Source organism: Globicephala melas, chromosome 5 (assembly GCF_963455315.2).
Source record: "Globicephala melas chromosome 5, mGloMel1.2, whole genome shotgun sequence".
NCBI classification, from domain to species: domain Eukaryota; kingdom Metazoa; phylum Chordata; class Mammalia; order Artiodactyla; family Delphinidae; genus Globicephala; species Globicephala melas.
The window spans coordinates 87,931,992-87,958,193 of NC_083318.1; positions in this window are offsets into that span (position 1 = coordinate 87,931,992).

Genomic DNA, 26,202 nt, shown 5'->3' on the forward strand with positions numbered 1-26,202 from the left:
CCAACAGCCACTCTGGAGAAGTGTATGGTGTTTCCTGAAACATCTAAAAAACAAAGCAACAGAGCCTAGGGCACTTCCACTTATGGTCCTATAGCTTAGGGAAATTAAAATCAAAAAGACACAGCCACCCCAATGTTTGGGACGGCTCTGTTTACAAGAACCTCGTTTACAGTACAAGTTCAATATCACAGATAGTGAAAAATGGATAAAGAAGTTGTGGGACTTACGTACAATACAATACCACTCAGCAATGAAATCTATGTCATCAGGCCCATAGCAGCATAATGAGTGGATTCAGGTACGATGATTCTAAGTGAAATAAGTCACAGAGAAAAAGAAACATCATAAGATATCACTACTACACGGCATGTAAACTTGGCTACACAGGAACTGAATTACAAAACAGAACAGGGTCTCAAACGTAGAAAACCACCTTATGCTTGCTTAAGGGGAAAGGTGAGTTGGGGTGCTGCATAAAACCAGAGATTGAAATTAGCACAGATACCGTTCCATAAGGCAAATATATAATAGACAAGAGTTGCTCCTGCTCAACGAAGTGGACTCTACACCCCATATTAAACGCCTAAGAATATACCTGACTAGTAAGAATCTTAAAATCTATGGATTTATATGTCTCCAAAAGAGAATCAAGCGTGTGTACAGTGGCATAAAGGCAGCAGTGATAGGATTGGTGAGGTTCGGTGAGCAAATGCAGACCCTTTGAAGTCATATTGCATGGTACCCATTCCATGGGTCTCAACTCTCCAGGTTTAAGGGATTCTTCCTTCAGCTAAAACATGCATGTGGAACCCAGAGTATGATCTACCGTGTGATCGGGAAACGTGTTCAAATGTGTCAGTTTTCATCCCCTGGTACTCGGGTGCAACATTCCAGACGCTTTACAAACACTCTCCCCACTTGGAGAGTCAGTGCCTTTAACCTCCTGTTTGGCCCAGTTTGCAATTTCTGCGGAAAATGAACAGGAAGAAGGAAAACCAATAAGAGACTAGCTGGAGGTGTCTGGAAGGGCAAATTCAACTCTCACTTCCCACCAGTAAGAGGAATTAACCAAAGGCTCAGCGTGCCATGCCAGAACCACACTAGGGCCTGAAGCATTCCTGCGGTGTTGTGGCCAGCCTACAAGAAAGCGAGTTAAAGAAAGGAGCTCAGGGGCACTGTCATTCACAAACCTGCAGAGTTATAAATGACAGCTATCGTCCAAAAATATATTGAAGTAAGGCTGCCAAGAGGACTTGAAAGCGGGGCAGAATTGCAGGAAACCGATTTCAGGAGGTAGACTGGAATTGCATGTAAAGCATAGGAAAAGAGGCAGAACGTCCACAATGATGCACTTGGCCAAAAAGGGCGTATGCGTTTTTTCCTGAATATATTCAGGAAAAAACGCATACGCCCTTTTTGGCCAACCAAGCAAGCTTGCAAAGGAAACTTGCACTACAATGAAGTCTCACTGCCCCCCGGTCAAAAGGGCCATCTGAAAAAAGTGTAAAATCCAGAAAGGCAGGACAGGCCATGGAGAACTGGGAGCCTTGTTATGCTGATGGGCGGGATGTAAATTGCCCTCAGCCACTCTGGAGAAGTGTATGGTGTTTCCTGAAACATCTAAAAAACAAAGCAACAGAGCCTAGGGCACTTCCACTTATGGCCCTATAGCTTAGGGAAATTAAAATCAAAAAGACACAGCCACCCCAATGTTTGGGACGGCTCTGTTTACAAGAACCTCGTTTACGGTACAAGTTCAATATCACAGAAAGCAAAAAATGGATAAAAAAGTTGTGGTACTTACGTACTATGCAATATCACTCAGCAATGAAATCTATGTCATCAGGCCCGTAGCAGCATAATGAGAGGATTCAGGTACGATGATTCTAAGTGAAATAAGTCACACAGAAAAAGAAACATCATAAGATATCACTACTACACGGAATGTAAACTTGGCTACCCAGGAACTGAATTACAAAACAGAACAGGGTCTCAAATGTAGAAAACCAACTTATGCTTGCTTAAGGGGAAAGGTGAGTTGGGGTGCTGCATAAAACCAGAGATTGAAATTAGCACAGATACCGCTCCATAAGCCAAATATGTAATAGACAAGAGCTACTCCTTGCTCAACGAAGTGGACTCTACACACCGTATTAAACGCCTAAGAATATACCTGAATAGTAAGAATCTTAAAACCTATGGATTTATATGTCTCCAAAAGAGAATCAAGCGTGTGTACAGCGGCATAAACGCAGCAGTGATAGGATTGGTGAGGTTCGGTGAGCAAATGCAGACCCTTTGAAGTCATATTGCATGGTACCCATTCCATGGGTCTCAACTCTCCAGGTTTAAGGGATTCTTCCTTCAGCTAAAACATGCATGTGGAACCCAGAGTATGATCTACCGTGTGATCGGGAAACGTGTTCAAATGTGTCAGTTTTCATCCCCTGGTACTCGGGTGCAACATTCCAGACGCTTTACAAACACTCTCCCCACTTGGAGAGTCAGTGCCTTTAACCTCCTGTTTGGCCCAGTTTGCAATTTCTGCGGAAAATGAACAGGAAGAAGGAAAACCAATAAGAGACTAGCTGGAGGTGTCTGGAAGGGCAAATTCAACTCTCACTTCCCACCAGTAAGAGGAATTAACCAAAGGCTCAGCGTGCCATGCCAGAACCACACTAGGGCCTGAAGCATTCCTGCGGTGTTGTGGCCAGCCTACAAGAAAGCGAGTTAAAGAAAGGAGCTCAGGGGCACTGTCATTCACAAACCTGCAGAGTTATAAATGACAGCTATCGTCCAAAAATATATTGAAGTAAGGCTGCCAAGAGGACTTGAAAGTGGGGCAGAATTGCAGGAAACCGATTTCAGGAGGTAGACTGGAATTGCATGTAAAGCATAGGAAAAGAGGCAGAACGTCCATAATGATGCACTTGGCCAAAAAGGGCGTATGCGTTTTTTCCTGAATATACTCAGGAAAAAACGCATACGCCCTTTTTGGCCAACCAAGCAAGCTTGCAAAGGAAACTTGCACTACAATGAAGTCTCACTGCCCCCCGGTCAAAAGGGCCATCTGAAAAAAGTGTAAAATCCAGAAAGGCAGGACAGGCCATGGAGAACTGGGAGCCTTGTTATGCTCATGGGCGGGATGTAAATTGCCAACAGCCACTCTGGAGAAGTGTATGGTGTTTCCTGAAACATCTAAAAAGCAAAGCAACAGAGCCTAGGGCACTTCCACTTATGGTCCTATAGCTTAGGGAAATTAAAATCAAAAAGACACAGCCACCCCAATGGTTGGGACGGCTCTGTTTACAAGAACCTCGTTTACAGTACAAGTTCAATATCACAGATAGTGAAAAATGGATAAAGAAGTTGTGGGACTTACGTACAATACAATACCACTCAGCAATGAAATCTATGTCATCAGGCCCATAGCAGCATAATGAGTGGATTCAGGTACGATGATTCTAAGTGAAATAAGTCACAGAGAAAAAGAAACATCATAAGATATCACTACTACACGGCATGTAAACTTGGCTACACAGGAACTGAATTACAAAACAGAACAGGGTCTCAAACGTAGAAAACCACCTTATGCTTGCTTAAGGGGAAAGGTGAGTTGGGGTGCTGCATAAAACCAGAGATTGAAATTAGCACAGATACCGTTCCATAAGGCAAATATATAATAGACAAGAGTTGCTCCTGCTCAACGAAGTGGACTCTACACCCCATATTAAACGCCTAAGAATATACCTGACTAGTAAGAATCTTAAAACCTATGGATTTATATGTCTCCAAAAGAGAATCAAGCGTGTGTACAGCGGCATAAACGCAGCAGTGATAGGATTGGTGAGGATCGGTGAGCAAATGCACACCCTTTGAAGTCATATTGCATGGTACCCATTCCATGGGTCTCAACTCTCCAGGTTTAAGGGATTCTTCCTTCAGCTAAAACATGCATGTGGAACCCAGAGTATGATCTACCGTGTGATCGGGAAACGTGTTCAAATGTGTCAGTTTTCATCCCCTGGTACTCGGGTGCAACATTCCAGACGCTTTACAAACACTCTCCCCACTTGGAGAGTCAGTGCCTTTAACCTCCTGTTTGGCCCAGTTTGCAATTTCTGCGGAAAATGAACAGGAAGAAGGAAAACCAATAAGAGACTAGCTGGAGGTGTCTGGAAGGGCAAATTCAACTCTCACTTCCCACCAGTAAGAGGAATTAACCAAAGGCTCAGCGTGCCATGCCAGAACCACACTAGGGCCTGAAGCATTCCTGCGGTGTTGTGGCCAGCCTACAAGAAAGCGAGTTAAAGAAAGGAGCTCAGGGGCACTGTCATTCACAAACCTGCAGAGTTATAAATGACAGCTATCGTCCAAAAATATATTGAAGTAAGGCTGCCAAGAGGACTTGAAAGTGGGGCAGAATTGCAGGAAACCGATTTCAGGAGGTAGACTGGAATTGCATGTAAAGCATAGGAAAAGAGGCAGAACGTCCATAATGATGCACTTGGCCAAAAAGGGCGTATGCGTTTTTTCCTGAATATACTCAGGAAAAAACGCATACGCCCTTTTTGGCCAACCAAGCAAGCTTGCAAAGGAAACTTGCACTACAATGAAGTCTCACTGCCCCCCGGTCAAAAGGGCCATCTGAAAAAAGTGTAAAATCCAGAAAGGCAGGACAGGCCATGGAGAACTGGGAGCCTTGTTATGCTCATGGGCGGGATGTAAATTGCCAACAGCCACTCTGGAGAAGTGTATGGTGTTTCCTGAAACATCTAAAAAACAAAGCAACAGAGCCTAGGGCACTTCCACTTATGGTCCTATAGCTTAGGGAAATTAAAATCAAAAAGACACAGCCACCCCAATGGTTGGGACGGCTCTGTTTACAAGAACCTCGTTTACAGTACAAGTTCAATATCACAGATAGTGAAAAATGGATAAAGAAGTTGTGGGACTTACGTACAATACAATACCACTCAGCAATGAAATCTATGTCATCAGGCCCATAGCAGCATAATGAGTGGATTCAGGTACGATGATTCTAAGTGAAATAAGTCACAGAGAAAAAGAAACATCATAAGATATCACTACTACACGGCATGTAAACTTGGCTACACAGAAACTGAATTACAAAACAGAACAGGGTCTCAAATGTAGAAAACCACCTTATGCTTGCTTAAGGGGAAAGGTGAGTTGGGGTGCTGCATAAAACCAGAGATTGAAATTAGCACAGATACCATTCCATAAGGCAAATATATAATAGACAAGAGTTGCTCCTTGCTCAACGAAGTGGACTCTACACCCCATATTAAACGCCTAAGAATATACCTGACTAGTAAGAATCTTAAAACCTATGGATTTATATGTCTCCAAAAGAGAATCAAGCGTGTGTACAGCGGCATAAAGGCAGCAGTGATAGGATTGGTGAGGTTCGGTGAGCAAATGCAGACCCTTTGAAGTCATATTGCATGGTACCCATTCCATGGGTCTCAACTCTCCAGGTTTAAGGGATTCTTCCTTCAGCTAAAACATGCATGTGGAACCCAGAGTATGATCTACCGTGTGATCGGGAAACGTGTTCAAATGTGTCAGTTTTCATCCCCTGGTACTCGGGTGCAACATTCCAGACGCTTTACAAACACTCTCCCCACTTGGAGAGTCAGTGCCTTTAACCTCCTGTTTGGCCCAGTTTGCAATTTCTGCGGAAAATGAACAGGAAGAAGGAAAACCAATAAGAGACTAGCTGGAGGTGTCTGGAAGGGCAAAATCAACTCTCACTTCCCACCAGTAAGAGGAATTAACCAAAGGCTCAGGGTGCCATGCCAGAACCACACTAGGGCCTGAAGCATTCCTGCGGTGTTGTGGCCAGCCTACAAGAAAGCGAGTTAAAGAAAGGAGCTCAGGGGCACTGTCATTCACAAACCTGCAGAGTTATAAATGACAGCTATCGTCCAAAAATATATTGAAGTAAGGCTGCCAAGAGGACTTGAAAGCGGGGCAGAATTGCAGGAAACCGATTTCAGGAGGTAGACTGGAATTGCATGTAAAGCATAGGAAAAGAGGCAGAACGTCCACAATGATGCACTTGGCCAAAAAGGGCGTATGCGTTTTTTCCTGAATATATTCAGGAAAAAACGCATACGCCCTTTTTGGCCAACCAAGCAAGCTTGCAAAGGAAACTTGCACTACAATGAAGTCTCACTGCCCCCCGGTCAAAAGGGCCATCTGAAAAAAGTGTAAAATCCAGAAAGGCAGGACAGGCCATGGAGAACTGGGAGCCTTGTTATGCTGATGGGCGGGATGTAAATTGCCAACAGCCACTCTGGAGAAGTGTATGGTGTTTCCTGAAACAACTAAAAAACAAAGCAACAGAGCCTAGGGCACTTCCACTTATGGCCCTATAGCTTAGGGAAATTAAAATCAAAAAGACACAGCCACCCCAATGTTTGGGACGGCTCTGTTTACAAGAACCTCGTTTACGGTACAAGTTCAATATCACAGAAAGCAAAAAATGGATAAAAAAGTTGTGGTACTTACGTACTATGCAATATCACTCAGCAATGAAATCTATGTCATCAGGCCCGTAGCAGCATAATGAGAGGATTCAGGTACGATGATTCTAAGTAAAATAAGTCACACAGAAAAAGAAACATCATAAGATATCACTACTACACGGCATGTAAACTTGGCTACACAGGAACTGAATTACAAAACAGAACAGGGTCTCAAACGTAGAAAACCACCTTATGCTTGCTTAAGGGGAAAGGTGAGTTGGGGTGCTGCATAAAACCAGAGATTGAAATTAGCACAGATACCGTTCCATAAGGCAAATATATAATAGACAAGAGTTGCTCCTGCTCAACGAAGTGGACTCTACACCCCATATTAAATGCCTAAGAATATACCTGACTAGTAAGAATCTTAAAACCTATGGATTTATATGTCTCCAAAAGAGAATCAAGCGTGTGTACAGCGGCATAAACGCAGCAGTGATAGGATTGGTGAGGTTCGGTGAGCAAATGCACACCCTTTGAAGTCATATTGCATGGTACCCATTCCATGGGTCTCAACTCTCCAGGTTTAAGGGATTCTTCCTTCAGCTAAAACATGCATGTGGAACCCAGAGTATGATCTACCGTGTGATCGGGAAACGTGTTCAAATGTGTCAGTTTTCATCCCCTGGTACTCGGGTGCAACATTCCAGACGCTTTACAAACACTCTCCCCACTTGGAGAGTCAGTGCCTTTAACCTCCTGTTTGGCCCAGTTTGCAATTTCTGCGGAAAATGAACAGGAAGAAGGAAAACCAATAAGAGACTAGCTGGAGGTGTCTGGAAGGGCAAATTCAACTCTCACTTCCCACCAGTAAGAGGAATTAACCAAAGGCTCAGCGTGCCATGCCAGAACCACACTAGGGCCTGAAGCATTCCTGCGGTGTTGTGGCCAGCCTACAAGAAAGCGAGTTAAAGAAAGGAGCTCAGGGGCACTGTCATTCACAAACCTGCAGAGTTATAAATGACAGCTATCGTCCAAAAATATATTGAAGTAAGGCTGCCAAGAGGACTTGAAAGTGGGGCAGAATTGCAGGAAACCGATTTCAGGAGGTAGACTGGAATTGCATGTAAAGCATAGGAAAAGAGGCAGAACGTCCATAATGATGCACTTGGCCAAAAAGGGCGTATGCGTTTTTTCCTGAATATACTCAGGAAAAAACGCATACGCCCTTTTTGGCCAACCAAGCAAGCTTGCAAAGGAAACTTGCACTACAATGAAGTCTCACTGCCCCCCGGTCAAAAGGGCCATCTGAAAAAAGTGTAAAATCCAGAAAGGCAGGACAGGCCATGGAGAACTGGGAGCCTTGTTATGCTCATGGGCGGGATGTAAATTGCCAACAGCCACTCTGGAGAAGTGTATGGTGTTTCCTGAAACATCTAAAAAACAAAGCAACAGAGCCTAGGGCACTTCCACTTATGGTCCTATAGCTTAGGGAAATTAAAATCAAAAAGACACAGCCACCCCAATGGTTGGGACGGCTCTGTTTACAAGAACCTCGTTTACAGTACAAGTTCAATATCACAGATAGTGAAAAATGGATAAAGAAGTTGTGGGACTTACGTACAATACAATACCACTCAGCAATGAAATCTATGTCATCAGGCCCATAGCAGCATAATGAGTGGATTCAGGTACGATGATTCTAAGTGAAATAAGTCACAGAGAAAAAGAAACATCATAAGATATCACTACTACACGGCATGTAAACTTGGCTACACAGAAACTGAATTACAAAACAGAACAGGGTCTCAAATGTAGAAAACCACCTTATGCTTGCTTAAGGGGAAAGGTGAGTTGGGGTGCTGCATAAAACCAGAGATTGAAATTAGCACAGATACCATTCCATAAGGCAAATATATAATAGACAAGAGTTGCTCCTTGCTCAACGAAGTGGACTCTACACCCCATATTAAACGCCTAAGAATATACCTGACTAGTAAGAATCTTAAAACCTATGGATTTATATGTCTCCAAAAGAGAATCAAGCGTGTGTACAGCGGCATAAAGGCAGCAGTGATAGGATTGGTGAGGTTCGGTGAGCAAATGCAGACCCTTTGAAGTCATATTGCATGGTACCCATTCCATGGGTCTCAACTCTCCAGGTTTAAGGGATTCTTCCTTCAGCTAAAACATGCATGTGGAACCCAGAGTATGATCTACCGTGTGATCGGGAAACGTGTTCAAATGTGTCAGTTTTCATCCCCTGGTACTCGGGTGCAACATTCCAGACGCTTTACAAACACTCTCCCCACTTGGAGAGTCAGTGCCTTTAACCTCCTGTTTGGCCCAGTTTGCAATTTCTGCGGAAAATGAACAGGAAGAAGGAAAACCAATAAGAGACTAGCTGGAGGTGTCTGGAAGGGCAAAATCAACTCTCACTTCCCACCAGTAAGAGGAATTAACCAAAGGCTCAGGGTGCCATGCCAGAACCACACTAGGGCCTGAAGCATTCCTGCGGTGTTGTGGCCAGCCTACAAGAAAGCGAGTTAAAGAAAGGAGCTCAGGGGCACTGTCATTCACAAACCTGCAGAGTTATAAATGACAGCTATCGTCCAAAAATATATTGAAGTAAGGCTGCCAAGAGGACTTGAAAGCGGGGCAGAATTGCAGGAAACCGATTTCAGGAGGTAGACTGGAATTGCATGTAAAGCATAGGAAAAGAGGCAGAACGTCCACAATGATGCACTTGGCCAAAAAGGGCGTATGCGTTTTTTCCTGAATATATTCAGGAAAAAACGCATACGCCCTTTTTGGCCAACCAAGCAAGCTTGCAAAGGAAACTTGCACTACAATGAAGTCTCACTGCCCCCCGGTCAAAAGGGCCATCTGAAAAAAGTGTAAAATCCAGAAAGGCAGGACAGGCCATGGAGAACTGGGAGCCTTGTTATGCTGATGGGCGGGATGTAAATTGCCAACAGCCACTCTGGAGAAGTGTATGGTGTTTCCTGAAACAACTAAAAAACAAAGCAACAGAGCCTAGGGCACTTCCACTTATGGCCCTATAGCTTAGGGAAATTAAAATCAAAAAGACACAGCCACCCCAATGTTTGGGACGGCTCTGTTTACAAGAACCTCGTTTACGGTACAAGTTCAATATCACAGAAAGCAAAAAATGGATAAAAAAGTTGTGGTACTTACGTACTATGCAATATCACTCAGCAATGAAATCTATGTCATCAGGCCCGTAGCAGCATAATGAGAGGATTCAGGTACGATGATTCTAAGTAAAATAAGTCACACAGAAAAAGAAACATCATAAGATATCACTACTACACGGCATGTAAACTTGGCTACACAGGAACTGAATTACAAAACAGAACAGGGTCTCAAACGTAGAAAACCACCTTATGCTTGCTTAAGGGGAAAGGTGAGTTGGGGTGCTGCATAAAACCAGAGATTGAAATTAGCACAGATACCGTTCCATAAGGCAAATATATAATAGACAAGAGTTGCTCCTGCTCAACGAAGTGGACTCTACACCCCATATTAAATGCCTAAGAATATACCTGACTAGTAAGAATCTTAAAACCTATGGATTTATATGTCTCCAAAAGAGAATCAAGCGTGTGTACAGCGGCATAAACGCAGCAGTGATAGGATTGGTGAGGTTCGGTGAGCAAATGCACACCCTTTGAAGTCATATTGCATGGTACCCATTCCATGGGTCTCAACTCTCCAGGTTTAAGGGATTCTTCCTTCAGCTAAAACATGCATGTGGAACCCAGAGTATGATCTACCGTGTGATCGGGAAACGTGTTCAAATGTGTCAGTTTTCATCCCCTGGTACTCGGGTGCAACATTCCAGACGCTTTACAAACACTCTCCCCACTTGGAGAGTCAGTGCCTTTAACCTCCTGTTTGGCCCAGTTTGCAATTTCTGCGGAAAATGAACAGGAAGAAGGAAAACCAATAAGAGACTAGCTGGAGGTGTCTGGAAGGGCAAATTCAACTCTCACTTCCCACCAGTAAGAGGAATTAACCAAAGGCTCAGCGTGCCATGCCAGAACCACACTAGGGCCTGAAGCATTCCTGCGGTGTTGTGGCCAGCCTACAAGAAAGCGAGTTAAAGAAAGGAGCTCAGGGGCACTGTCATTCACAAACCTGCAGAGTTATAAATGACAGCTATCGTCCAAAAATATATTGAAGTAAGGCTGCCAAGAGGACTTGAAAGCGGGGCAGAATTGCAGGAAACCGATTTCAGGAGGTAGACTGGAATTGCATGTAAAGCATAGGAAAAGAGGCAGAACGTCCATAATGATGCACTTGGCCAAAAAGGGCGTATGCGTTTTTTCCTGAATATATTCAGGAAAAAACGCATACGCCCTTTTTGGCCAACCAAGCAAGCTTGCAAAGGAAACTTGCACTACAATGAAGTCTCACTGCCCCCCGGTCAAAAGGGCAATCTGAAAAAAGTGTAAAATCCAGAAAGGCAGGACAGGCCATGGAGAACTGGGAGCCTTGTTATGCTCATGGGCGGGATGTAAATTGCCAACAGCCACTCTGGAGAAGTGTATGGTGTTTCCTGAAACATCTAAAAAACAAAGCAACAGAGCCTAGGGCACTTCCACTTATGGTCCTATAGCTTAGGGAAATTAAAATCAAAAAGACACAGCCACCCCAATGTTTGGGACGGCTCTGTTTACAAGAACCTCGTTTACAGTACAAGTTCAATATCACAGATAGTGAAAAATGGATAAAGAAGTTGTGGGACTTACGTACAATACAATACCACTCAGCAATGAAATCTATGTCATCAGGCCCATAGCAGCATAATGAGTGGATTCAGGTACGATGATTCTAAGTGAAATAAGTCACAGAGAAAAAGAAACATCATAAGATATCACTACTACACGGCATGTAAACTTGGCTACACAGGAACTGAAGTACAAAACAGAACAGGGTCTCAAACGTAGAAAACCACCTTATGCTTGCTTAAGGGGAAAGGTGAGTTGGGGTGCTGCATAAAACCAGAGATTGAAATTAGCACAGATACCGTTCCATAAGGCAAATATATAATAGACAAGAGTTGCTCCTGCTCAACGAAGTGGACTCTACACCCCATATTAAACGCCTAAGAATATACCTGACTAGTAAGAATCTTAAAACCTATGGATTTATATGTCTCCAAAAGAGAATCAAGCGTGTGTACAGTGGCATAAAGGCAGCAGTGATAGGATTGGTGAGGTTCGGTGAGCAAATGCAGACCCTTTGAAGTCATATTGCATGGTACCCATTCCATGGGTCTCAACTCTCCAGGTTTAAGGGATTCTTCCTTCAGCTAAAACATGCATGTGGAACCCAGAGTATGATCTACCGTGTGATCGGGAAACGTGTTCAAATGTGTCAGTTTTCATCCCCTGGTACTCGGGTGCAACATTCCAGACGCTTTACAAACACTCTCCCCACTTGGAGAGTCAGTGCCTTTAACCTCCTGTTTGGCCCAGTTTGCAATTTCTGCGGAAAATGAACAGGAAGAAGGAAAACCAATAAGAGACTAGCTGGAGGTGTCTGGAAGGGCAAATTCAACTCTCACTTCCCACCAGTAAGAGGAATTAACCAAAGGCTCAGCGTGCCATGCCAGAACCACACTAGGGCCTGAAGCATTCCTGCGGTGTTGTGGCCAGCCTACAAGAAAGCGAGTTAAAGAAAGGAGCTCAGGGGCACTGTCATTCACAAACCTGCAGAGTTATAAATGACAGCTATCGTCCAAAAATATATTGAAGTAAGGCTGCCAAGAGGACTTGAAAGTGGGGCAGAATTGCAGGAAACCGATTTCAGGAGGTAGACTGGAATTGCATGTAAAGCATAGGAAAAGAGGCAGAACGTCCATAATGATGCACTTGGCCAAAAAGGGCGTATGCGTTTTTTCCTGAATATACTCAGGAAAAAACGCATACGCCCTTTTTGGCCAACCAAGCAAGCTTGCAAAGGAAACTTGCACTACAATGAAGTCTCACTGCCCCCCGGTCAAAAGGGCCATCTGAAAAAAGTGTAAAATCCAGAAAGGCAGGACAGGCCATGGAGAACTGGGAGCCTTGTTATGCTCATGGGCGGGATGTAAATTGCCAACAGCCACTCTGGAGAAGTGTATGGTGTTTCCTGAAACATCTAAAAAACAAAGCAACAGAGCCTAGGGCACTTCCACTTATGGTCCTATAGCTTAGGGAAATTAAAATCAAAAAGACACAGCCACCCCAATGGTTGGGACGGCTCTGTTTACAAGAACCTCGTTTACAGTACAAGTTCAATATCACAGATAGTGAAAAATGGATAAAGAAGTTGTGGGACTTACGTACAATACAATACCACTCAGCAATGAAATCTATGTCATCAGGCCCATAGCAGCATAATGAGTGGATTCAGGTACGATGATTCTAAGTGAAATAAGTCACAGAGAAAAAGAAACATCATAAGATATCACTACTACACGGCATGTAAACTTGGCTACACAGAAACTGAATTACAAAACAGAACAGGGTCTCAAATGTAGAAAACCACCTTATGCTTGCTTAAGGGGAAAGGTGAGTTGGGGTGCTGCATAAAACCAGAGATTGAAATTAGCACAGATACCGTTCCATTAGGCAAATATATAATAGACAAGAGTTGCTCCTTGCTCAACGAAGTGGACTCTACACCCCATATTAAACGCCTAAGAATATACCTGACTAGTAAGAATCTTAAAACCTATGGATTTATATGTCTCCAAAAGAGAATCAAGCGTGTGTACAGCGGCATAAAGGCAGCAGTGATAGGATTGGTGAGGTTCGGTGAGCAAATGCAGACCCTTTGAAGTCATATTGCATGGTACCCATTCCACGGGTCTCAACTCTCCAGGTTTAAGGGATTCTTCCTTCAGCTAAAACATGCATGTGGAACCCAGAGTATGATCTACCGTGTGATCGGGAAACGTGTTCAAATGTGTCAGTTTTCATCCCCTGGTACTCGGGTGCAACATTCCAGACGCTTTACAAACACTCTCCCCACTTGGAGAGTCAGTGCCTTTAACCTCCTGTTTGGCCCAGTTTGCAATTTCTGCGGAAAATGAACAGGAAGAAGGAAAACCAATAAGAGACTAGCTGGAGGTGTCTGGAAGGGCAAAATCAACTCTCACTTCCCACCAGTAAGAGGAATTAACCAAAGGCTCAGGGTGCCATGCCAGAACCACACTAGGGCCTGAAGCATTCCTGCGGTGTTGTGGCCAGCCTACAAGAAAGCGAGTTAAAGAAAGGAGCTCAGGGGCACTGTCATTCACAAACCTGCAGAGTTATAAATGACAGCTATCGTCCAAAAATATATTGAAGTAAGGCTGCCAAGAGGACTTGAAAGCGGGGCAGAATTGCAGGAAACCGATTTCAGGAGGTAGACTGGAATTGCGTGTAAAGCATAGGAAAAGAGGCAGAACGTCCATAATGATGCACTTGGCCAAAAAGGGCGTATGCGTTTTTTCCTGAATATACTCAGGAAAAAACGCATACGCCCTTTTTGGCCAACCAAGCAAGCTTGCAAAGGAAACTTGCACTACAATGAAGTCTCACTGCCCCCCGGTCAAAAGGGCCATCTGAAAAAAGTGTAAAATCCAGAAAGGCAGGACAGGCCATGGAGAACTGGGAGCCTTGTTATGCTCATGGGCGGGATGTAAATTGCCAACAGCCACTCTGGAGAAGTGTATGGTGTTTCCTGAAACATCTAAAAAACAAAGCAACAGAGCCTAGGGCACTTCCACTTATGGTCCTATAGCTTCGGGAAATTAAAATCAAAAAGACACAGCCACCCCAATGGTTGGGACGGCTCTGTTTACAAGAACCTCGTTTACGGTACAATTTCAATATCACAGAAAGCGAAAAATGGATAAAGAAGTTGTGGTACTTACGTACAATGCAATATCACTCAGCAATGAAATCTATGTCATCAGGCCCATAGCAGCATAATGAGAGGATTCAGGTACGATGATTCTAAGTGAAATAAGTCACACAGAAAAAGAAACATCATAAGATATCACTACTACACGGCATGTAAACTTGGCTACACAGGAACTGAATTACAAAACAGAACAGGGTCTCAAACGTAGAAAACCACCTTATGCTTGCTTAAGGGGAAAGGTGAGTTGGGGTGCTGCATAAAACCAGAGATTGAAATTAGCACAGATACCGTTCCATAAGGCAAATATATAATACACAAGAGTTGCTCCTGCTCAACGAAGTGGACTCTACACCCCATATTAAACGCCTAAGAATATACCTGACTAGTAAGAATCTTAAAACCTATGGATTTATATGTCTCCAAAAGAGAATCAAGCGTGTGTACAGCGGCATAAACGCAGCAGTGATAGGATTGGTGAGGTTCGGTGAGCAAATGCAGACCCTTTGAAGTCATATTGCATGGTACCCATTCCATGGGTCTCAACTCTCCAGGTTTAAGGGATTCTTCCTTCAGCTAAAACATGCATGTGGAACCCAGAGTATGATCTACCGTGTGATCGGGAAACGTGTTCAAATGTGTCAGTTTTCATCCCCTGGTACTCGGGTGCAACATTCCAGACGCTTTACAAACACTCTCCCCACTTGGAGAGTCAGTGCCTTTAACCTCCTGTTTGGCCCAGTTTGCAATTTCTGCGGAAAATGAACAGGAAGAAGGAAAACCAATAAGAGACTAGCTGGAGGTGTCTGGAAGGGCAAATTCAACTCTCACTTCCCACCAGTAAGAGGAATTAACCAAAGGCTCAGCGTGCCATGCCAGAACCACACTAGGGCCTGAAGCATTCCTGCGGTGTTGTGGCCAGCCTACAAGAAAGCGAGTTAAAGAAAGGAGCTCAGGGGCACTGTCATTCACAAACCTGCAGAGTTATAAATGACAGCTATCGTCCAAAAATATATTGAAGTAAGGCTGCCAAGAGGACTTGAAAGCGGGGCAGAATTGCAGGAAACCGATTTCAGGAGGTAGACTGGAATTGCATGTAAAGCATAGGAAAAGAGGCAGAACGTCCACAATGATGCACTTGGCCAAAAAGGGCGTATGCGTTTTTTCCTGAATATATTCAGGAAAAAACGCATACGCCCTTTTTGGCCAACCAAGCAAGCTTGCAAAGGAAACTTGCACTACAATGAAGTCTCACTGCCCCCCGGTCAAAAGGGCCATCTGAAAAAAGTGTAAAATCCAGAAAGGCAGGACAGGCCATGGAGAACTGGGAGCCTTGTTATGCTGATGGGCGGGATGTAAATTGCCAACAGCCACTCTGGAGAAGTGTATGGTGTTTCCTGAAACATCTAAAAAACAAAGCAACAGAGCCTAGGGCACTTCCACTTATGGCCCTATAGCTTAGGGAAATTAAAATCAAAAAGACACAGCCACCCCAATGTTTGGGACGGCTCTGTTTACAAGAACCTCGTTTATGGTACAAGTTCAATATCACAGAAAGCAAAAAATGGATAAAAAAGTTGTGGTACTTACGTACTATGCAATATCACTCAGCAATGAAATCTATGTCATCAGGCCCGTAGCAGCATAATGAGAGGATTCAGGTACGATGATTCTAAGTGAAATAAGTCACACAGAAAAAGAAACATCATAAGATATCACTACTACACGGCATGTAAACTTGGCTACACAGGAACTGAATTACAAAACAGAACAGGGTCTCAAATGTAGAAAACCAACTTATGCTTGCTTAAGGGGAAAGGTGAGTTGGGGTGCTGCATAAAACCAGAGATTGAAATTAGCACAGATACCGTTCCATAAGCCAAATATGTAATAGACAAGAGCTACTCCTTGCTCAACCAAGTGGACTCTACACTCCGTATTAAACGCCTAAGAATATACCTGAATAGTAAGAATCTTAAAACCTATGGATTTATATGTCTCCGAAAGAGAATCAAGTGTGTGTACAGCGGCATAAACGCAGCAGTGATAGGATTGGTGAGGATCGGTGAGCAAATGCACACCCTTTGAAATCATATTGCATGGTACCCATTCCATGGGTCTCAACTCTCCAGGTTTAAGGGATTCTTCCTTCAGCTAAAACATGCATGTGGAACCCAGAGTATGATCTACCGTGTGATCGGGAAACGTGTTCAAATGTGTCAGTTTTCATCCCCTAGTACTCGGGTGCAACATTCCAGACGCTTTACAAACACATTCCCCACTTGAAGAGTCAGTGCCTTTAACCTCCTGTTTGGCCCAGTTTGCAATTTCTGTGGAAAATGAACAGGAAGAAGGAAAACCAATAAGAGACTAGCTGGAGGTGTCTGGAAGGGCAAATTCAACTCTCACTTCCCACCAGTAAGAGGAATTAACCAAAGGCTCAGCGTGCCATGCCAGAACCACACTAGGGCCTGAAGCATTCCTGCGGTGTTGTGGCCAGCCTACAAGAAAGCGAGTTAAAGAAAGGAGCTCAGGGGCACTGTCATTCACAAACCTGCAGAGTTATAAATGACAGCTATCGTCCAAAAATATATTGAAGTAAGGCTGCCAAGAGGACTTGAAAGTGGGGCAGAATTGCAGGAAACCGATTTCAGGAGGTAGACTGGAATTGCATGTAAAGCATAGGAAAAGAGGCAGAACGTCCACAATGATGCACTTGGCCAAAAAGGGCGTATGCGTTTTTTCCTGAATATATTCAGGAAAAAACGCATACGCCCTTTTTGGCCAACCAAGCAAGCTTGCAAAGGAAACTTGCACTACAATGAAGTCTCACTGCCCCCCGGTCAAAAGGGCCATCTGAAAAAAGTGTAAAATCCAGAAAGGCAGGACAGGCCATGGAGAACTGGGAGCCTTGTTATGCTGATGGGCGGGATGTAAATTGCCAACAGCCACTCTGGAGAAGTGTATGGTGTTTCCTGAAACATCTAAAAAACAAAGCAACAGAGCCTAGGGCACTTCCACTTATGGTCCTATAGCTTAGGGAAATTAAAATCAAAAAGACACAGCCACCCCAATGTTTGGGACGGCTCTGTTTACAAGAATCTCGTTTACGGTACAAGTTCAATATCACAGAAAGCAAAAAATGGATAAAAAAGTTGTGGTACTTACGTACTATGCAATATCACTCAGCAATGAAATCTATGTCATCAGGCCCGTAGCAGCATAATGAGAGGACTCAGGTACGATGATTCTAAGTGAAATAAGTCACACAGAAAAAGAAACAACATAAGATATCACTACTACACGGAATGTAAACTTGGCTACACAGGAACTGAATTACAAAACAGAACAGGGTCTCAAATGTAGAAAACCAACTTATGCTTGCTTAAGGGGAAAGGTGAGTTGGGGTGCTGAATAAAACCAGAGATTGAAATTAGCACAGATACCATTCCATAAGCCAAATATGTAATAGACAAGAGCTACTCCTTGCTCAACCAAGTGGACTCTACACCCCGTATTAAACGCCTAAGAATATACCTGAATAGTAAGAATCTTAAAACCTATGGATTTATATGTCTCCGAAAGAGAATCAAGCGTGTGTACAGCGGCATAATCCCAGCAGTGATAGGATTGGTGAGGTTTGGTGAACAAATGCAGACCCTTTGAAGTCATATTGCATGGTACCCTTTCCATGGGTCTCACGTCTCCAGGTTTAAGGGATTCTTCCTTCAGCTAAAACATGCATGTGGAACCCAGAGTATGATCCACCGTGTGATTGGGAAACGTGTTCAAATGGGTCAGTTTTCGTCCCCTGGTACTCGGGTGCAACATTCCAGACGCTTTACTAACACTCTCCCCACTTGGAGAGTCAGTGCCTTTAAACTCCTGTTTGGCCCAGTTTGCAATTTCTGCGGAAAATGAACAGGAATAGGGAGAACCAATGAGAGACAAGCTGGAGGTGTCTGGACAGGCAAATTTAACTCTCATTTCCCACCAGGATGAGGAATTAACCAAAGGCTCAGCGTGCCATGCCGGAACCACACTAGGGCCTGAAGCAATCCTGCGGTGTTGCGGCCAGCTCACAAGAAAGCGAGTTGAAGAAAGGAGCTCAGGGGCACTGTCATTCACAAACCTACAGAGTTATAAATGACAGCTATCGTCCAAAAATATATTGAAGTAAGGCTGCCAAGAGGACTTGAAAGCGGGGCAGAATTGCAGGAAACCGATTTCAGGAGGTAGACTGGAATTGCATGTAAAGCATAGGAAAAGAGGCAGAACGTCCACAATGATGCACTTGGCCAAAAAGGGCGTATGCGTTTTTTCCTGAATATATTCAGGAAAAAACGCATACGCCCTTTTTGGCCAACCAAGCAAGCTTGCAAAGGAAATCTGCACTACAGTGAAGTCTCACTGCCCCCCGGTCAAAAGGGCCATCTGAAAAAAGTGTAAAATCCAGAAAGCCAGGATAGGCCATGGAGAACTGGGAACCTTGCTATGCTGATGTGCGGGATGTAAATTGCCAACAGCCACTCTGGAGAAGTGTATGGTGTTTCCTGAAACATCTAAAAAGCAAAGCAACAGAGCCTAGGGCACTTCCACTTATGGTCCTATAGCTTAGGGAAATTAAAATCAAAAAGACACAGCCACCCCAATGTTTGGGACGGCTCTGTTTACAAGAACCTCGTTTACAGTACAAGTTCAATATCACAGATAGTGAAAAATGGATAAAGAAGTTGTGGGACTTACGTACAATACAATACCACTCAGCAATGAAATCTATGTCATCAGGCCCATAGCAGCATAATGAGTGGATTCAGGTACGATGATTCTAAGTGAAATAAGTCACAGAGAAAAAGAAACATCATAAGATATCACTACTACACGGCATGTAAACTTGGCTACACAGGAACTGAATTACAAAACAGAACAGGGTCTCAAACGTAGAAAACCACCTTATGCTTGCTTAAGGGGAAAGGTGAGTTGGGGTGCTGCATAAAACCAGAGATTGAAATTAGCACAGATACTGTTCCATAAGGCAAATATGTAATACACAAGAGCTACACCTTGCTCAACGAAGTGGACTCTACACCCCGTATTAAACGCCTAAGAATATACCTGAATAGTAAGAATCTTAAAACCTATGGATTTATATGTCTCCGAAAGAGAATCAAGTGTGTGTACAGTGGCATAAACGCAGCAGTGATAGGATTGGTGAGGATCGGTGAGCAAATGCACACCCTTTGAAGTCATATTGCATGGTACCCATTCCATGGGTCTCAACTCTCCAGGTTTAAGGGATTCTTCCTTCAGCTAAAACATGCATGTGGAACCCAGAGTATGATCTACCGTGTGATCGGGAAACGTGTTCAAATGTGTCAGTTTTCATCCCCTGGTACTCGGGTGCAACATTCCAGACGCTTTACAAACACTCTCCCCACTTGGAGAGTCAGTGCCTTTAACCTCCTGTTTGGCCCAGTTTGCAATTTCTGCGGAAAATGAACAGGAAGAATGAAAACCAATAAGAGACTAGCTGGAGGTGTCTGGAAGGGCAAATTCAACTCTCACTTCCCACCAGTAAGAGGAATTAACCAAAGGCTCAGCGTGCCATGCCAGAACCACACTAGGGCCTGAAGCATTCCTGCGGTGTTGTGGCCAGCCTACAAGAAAGCGAGTTAAAGAAAGGAGCTCAGGGGCACTGTCATTCACAAACCTGCAGAGTTATAAATGACAGCTATCGTCCAAAAATATATTGAAGTAAGGCTGCCAAGAGGACTTGAAAGTGGGGCAGAATTGCAGGAAACCGATTTCAGGAGGTAGACTGGAATTGCATGTAAAGCATAGGAAAAGAGGCAGAACGTCCACAATGATGCACTTGGCCAAAAAGGGCGTATGCGTTTTTTCCTGAATATATTCAGGAAAAAACGCATACGCCCTTTTTGGCCAACCAAGCAAGCTTGCAAAGGAAACTTGCACTACAATGAAGTCTCACTGCCCCCCGGTCAAAAGGGCCATCTGAAAAAAGTGTAAAATCCAGAAAGGCAGGACAGGCCATGGAGAACTGGGAGCCTTGTTATGCTGATGGGCGGGATGTAAATTGCCAACAGCCACTCTGGAGAAGTGTATGGTGTTTCCTGAAACATCTAAAAAACAAAGCAACAGAGCCTAGGGCACTTCCACTTATGGTCCTATAGCTTAGGGAAATTAAAATCAAAAAGACACAGCCACCCCAATGTTTGGGACGGCTCTGTTTACAAGAACCTCGTTTACGGTACAAGTTCAATATCACAGAAAGCAAAAAATGGATAAAAAAGTTGTGGTACTTACGTACTATGCAATATCACTCAGCAATGAAATCTATGTCATCAGGCCCGTAGCAGCATAATGAGAGGACTCAGGTACGATGATTCTAAGTGAAATAAGTCACACAGAAAAAGAAACAACATAAGATATCACTACTACACGGAATGTAAACTTGGCTACACAGGAACTGAATTACAAAACAGAACAGGGTCTCAAATGTAGAAAACCAACTTATGCTTGCTTAAGGGGAAAGGTGAGTTGGGGTGCTGAATAAAACCAGAGATTGAAATTAGCACAGATACCATTCCATAAGCCAAATATGTAATAGACAAGAGCTACTCCTTGCTCAACCAAGTGGACTCTACACCCCGTATTAAACGCCTAAGAATATACCTGAATAGTAAGAATCTTAAAACCTATGGATTTATATGTCTCCGAAAGAGAATCAAGCGTGTGTACAGCGGCATAATCCCAGCAGTGATAGGATTGGTGAGGTTTGGTGAACAAATGCAGACCCTTTGAAGTCATATTGCATGGTACCCTTTCCATGGGTCTCACGTCTCCAGGTTTAAGGGATTCTTCCTTCAGCTAAAACATGCATGTGGAACCCAGAGTATGATCCACCGTGTGATTGGGAAACGTGTTCAAATGGGTCAGTTTTCGTCCCCTGGTACTCGGGTGCAACATTCCAGACGCTTTACTAACACTCTCCCCACTTGGAGAGTCAGTGCCTTTAAACTCCTGTTTGGCCCAGTTTGCAATTTCTGCGGAAAATGAACAGGAATAGGGAGAACCAATGAGAGACAAGCTGGAGGTGTCTGGACAGGCAAATTTAACTCTCATTTCCCACCAGGATGAGGAATTAACCAAAGGCTCAGCGTGCCATGCCGGAACCACACTAGGGCCTGAAGCAATCCTGCGGTGTTGCGGCCAGCTCACAAGAAAGCGAGTTGAAGAAAGGAGCTCAGGGGCACTGTCATTCACAAACCTACAGAGTTATAAATGACAGCTATCGTCCAAAAATATATTGAAGTAAGGCTGCCAAGAGGACTTGAAAGCGGGGCAGAATTGCAGGAAACCGATTTCAGGAGGTAGACTGGAATTGCATGTAAAGCATAGGAAAAGAGGCAGAACGTCCACAATGATGCACTTGGCCAAAAAGGGCGTATGCGTTTTTTCCTGAATATATTCAGGAAAAAACGCATACGCCCTTTTTGGCCAACCAAGCAAACTTGCAAAGGAAATCTGCACTACAGTGAAGTCTCACTGCCCCCCGGTCAAAAGGGCCATCTGAAAAAAGTGTAAAATCCAGAAAGCCAGGATAGGCCATGGAGAACTGGGAACCTTGCTATGCTGATGTGCGGGATGTAAATTGCCAACAGCCACTCTGGAGAAGTGTATGGTGTTTCCTGAAACATCTAAAAAGCAAAGCAACAGAGCCTAGGGCACTTCCACTTATGGTCCTATAGCTTAGGGAAATTAAAATCAAAAAGACACAGCCACCCCAATGTTTGGGACGGCTCTGTTTACAAGAACCTCGTTTACAGTACAAGTTCAATATCACAGATAGTGAAAAATGGATAAAGAAGTTGTGGGACTTACGTACAATACAATACCACTCAGCAATGAAATCTATGTCATCAGGCCCATAGCAGCATAATGAGTGGATTCAGGTACGATGATTCTAAGTGAAATAAGTCACAGAGAAAAAGAAACATCATAAGATATCACTACTACACGGCATGTAAACTTGGCTACACAGGAACTGAATTACAAAACAGAACAGGGTCTCAAACGTAGAAAACCACCTTATGCTTGCTTAAGGGGAAAGGTGAGTTGGGGTGCTGCATAAAACCAGAGATTGAAATTAGCACAGATACCGTTCCATAAGGCAAATATGTAATAGACAAGAGCTCCTCCTTGCTCAACGAAGTGGACTCTACACCCCGTATTAAACGCCTAAGAATATACCTGAATAGTAAGAATCTTAAAACCTATGGATTTATATGTCTCCGAAAGAGAATCAAGTGTGTGTACAGCGGCATAAACGCAGCAGTGATAGGATTGGTGAGGATCGGTGAGCAAATGCACACCCTTTGAAGTCATATTGCATGGTACCCATTCCATGGGTCTCAACTCTCCAGTTTTAAGGGATTCTTCCTTCAGCTAAAACATGCATGTGGAACCCAGAGTATGATCTACCGTGTGATCGGGAAACGTGTTCAAATGTGTCAGTTTTCATCCCCTGGTACTCGGGTGCAACATTCCAGACGCTTTACAAACACTCTCCACACTTGGAGAGTCAGTGCCTTTAACCTCCTGTTTGGCCCAGTTTGCAATTTCTGCGGAAAATGAACAGGAAGAAGGAAAACCAATAAGAGACTAGCTGGAGGTGTCTGGAAGGGCAAATTCAACTCTCACTTCCCACCAGTAAGAGGAATTAACCAAAGGCTCAGCGTGCCATGCCAGAACCACACTAGGGCCTGAAGCATTCCTGCGGTGTTGTGGCCAGCCTACAAGAAAGCGAGTTAAAGAAAGGAGCTCAGGGGCACTGTCATTCACAAACCTGCAGAGTTATAAATGACAGCTATCGTCCAAAAATATATTGAAGTAAGGCTGCCAAGAGGACTTGAAAGCGGGGCAGAATTGCAGGAAACCGATTTCAGGAGGTAGACTGGAATTGCATGTAAAGCATAGGAAAAGAGGCAGAACGTCCACAATGATGCACTTGGCCAAAAAGGGCGTATGCGTTTTTTCCTGAATATATTCAGGAAAAAACGCATACGCCCTTTTTGGCCAACCAAGCAAGCTTGCAAAGGAAACTTGCACTACAATGAAGTCTCACTGCCCCCCCGGTCAAAAGGGCCATCTGAAAAAAGTGTAAAATCCAGAAAGGCAGGACAGGCCATGGAGAACTGGGAGCCTTGTTATGCTGATGGGCGGGATGTAAATTGCCAACAGCCACTCTGGAGAAGTGTATGGTGTTTCCTGAAACATCTAAAAAACAAAGCAACAGAGCCTAGGGCACTTCCACTTATGGTCCTATAGCTTAGGGAAATTAAAATCAAAAAGACACAGCCACCCCAATGTTTGGGACGGCTCTGTTTACAAGAACCTCGTTTACGGTACAAGTTCAATATCACAGAAAGCAAAAAATGGATAAAAAAGTTGTGGTACTTACGTACTATGCAATATCACTCAGCAATGAAATCTATGTCATCAGGCCCGTAGCAGCATAATGAGAGGACTCAGGTACGATGATTCTAAGTGAAATAAGTCACACAGAAAAAGAAACAACATAAGATATCACTACTACACGGAATGTAAACTTGGCTACACAGGAACTGAATTACAAAACAGAACAGGGTCTCAAATGTAGAAAACCAACTTATGCTTGCTTAAGGGGAAAGGTGAGTTGGGGTGCTGAATAAAACCAGAGATTGAAATTAGCACAGATACCATTCCATAAGCCAAATATGTAATAGACAAGAGCTACTCCTTGCTCAACCAAGTGGACTCTACACCCCGTATTAAACGCCTAAGAATATACCTGAATAGTAAGAATCTTAAAACCTATGGATTTATATGTCTCCGAAAGAGAATCAAGCGTGTGTACAGCGGCATAATCCCAGCAGTGATAGGATTGGTGAGGTTTGGTGAACAAATGCAGACCCTTTGAAGTCATATTGCATGGTACCCATTCCATGGGTCTCACGTCTCCAGGTTTAAGGGATTCTTCCTTCAGCTAAAACATGCATGTGGAACCCAGAGTATGATCCAGCGTGTGATTGGGAAACGTGTTCAAATGGGTCACTTTTCGTCCCCTGGTACTCGGGTGCAACATTCCAGACGCTTTACTAACACTCTCCCCACTTGGAGAGTCAGTGCCTTTAAACTCCTGTTTGGCCCAGTTTGCAATTTCTGCGGAAATGAACAGGAATAGGGAGAACCAATGAGAGACAAGCTGGAGGTGTCTGGACAGGCAAATTTAACTCTCATTTCCCACCAGGATGAGGAATTAACCAAAGGCTCAGCGTGCCATGCCGGAACCACACTAGGGCCTGAAGCAATCCTGCGGTGTTGCGGCCAGCTCACAAGAAAGCGAGTTGAAGAAAGGAGCTCAGGGGCACTGTCATTCACAAACCTACAGAGTTATAAATGACAGCTATCGTCCAAAAATATATTGAAGTAAGGCTGCCAAGAGGACTTGAAAGCGGGGCAGAATTGCAGGAAACCGATTTCAGGAGGTAGACTGGAATTGCATGTAAAGCATAGGAAAAGAGGCAGAACGTCCACAATGATGCACTTGGCCAAAAAGGGCGTATGCGTTTTTTCCTGAATATACTCAGGAAAAAACGCATACGCCCTTTTTGGCCAACCAAGCAAGGTTGCAAAGGAAATCTGCACTACAGTGAAGTCTCACTGCCCCCCGGTCAAAAGGGCCATCTGAAAAAAGTGTAAAATCCAGAAAGCCAGGATAGGCCATGGAGAACTGGGAACCTTGCTATGCTGATGTGCGGGATGTAAATTGCCAACAGCCACTCTGGAGAAGTGTATGGTGTTTCCTGAAACATCTAAAAAGCAAAGCAACAGAGCCTAGGGCACTTCCACTTATGGTCCTATAGCTTAGGGAAATTAAAATCAAAAAGACACAGCCACCCCAATGTTTGGGACGGCTCTGTTTACAAGAACCTCGTTTACAGTACAAGTTCAATATCACAGATAGTGAAAAATGGATAAAGAAGTTGTGGGACTTACGTACAATACAATACCACTCAGCAATGAAATCTATGTCATCAGGCCCATAGCAGCATAATGAGTGGATTCAGGTACGATGATTCTAAGTGAAATAAGTCACAGAGAAAAAGAAACATCATAAGATATCACTACTACACGGCATGTAAACTTGGCTACACAGGAACTGAATTACAAAACAGAACAGGGTCTCAAACGTAGAAAACCACCTTATGCTTGCTTAAGGGGAAAGGTGAGTTGGGGTGCTGCATAAAACCAGAGATTGAAATTAGCACAGATACCGTTCCATAAGGCAAATATGTAATAGACAAGAGCTACTCCTTGCTCAACGAAGTGGACTCTACACCCCGTATTAAACGCCTAAGAATATACCTGACTAGTAAGAATCTTAAAACCTATGGATTTATATGTCTCCGAAAGAGAATCAAGTGTGTGTACAGCGGCATAAACGCAGCAGTGATAGGATTGGTGAGGATCGGTGAGCAAATGCACACCCTTTGAAGTCATATTGCATGGTACCCATTCCATGGGTCTCAACTCTCCAGTTTTAAGGGATTCTTCCTTCAGCTAAAACATGCATGTGGAACCCAGAGTATGATCTACCGTGTGATCGGGAAACGTGTTCAAATGTGTCAGTTTTCATCCCCTGGTACTCGGGTGCAACATTCCAGACGCTTTACAAACACTCTCCCCACTTGGAGAGTCAGTGCCTTTAACCTCCTGTTTGGCCCAGTTT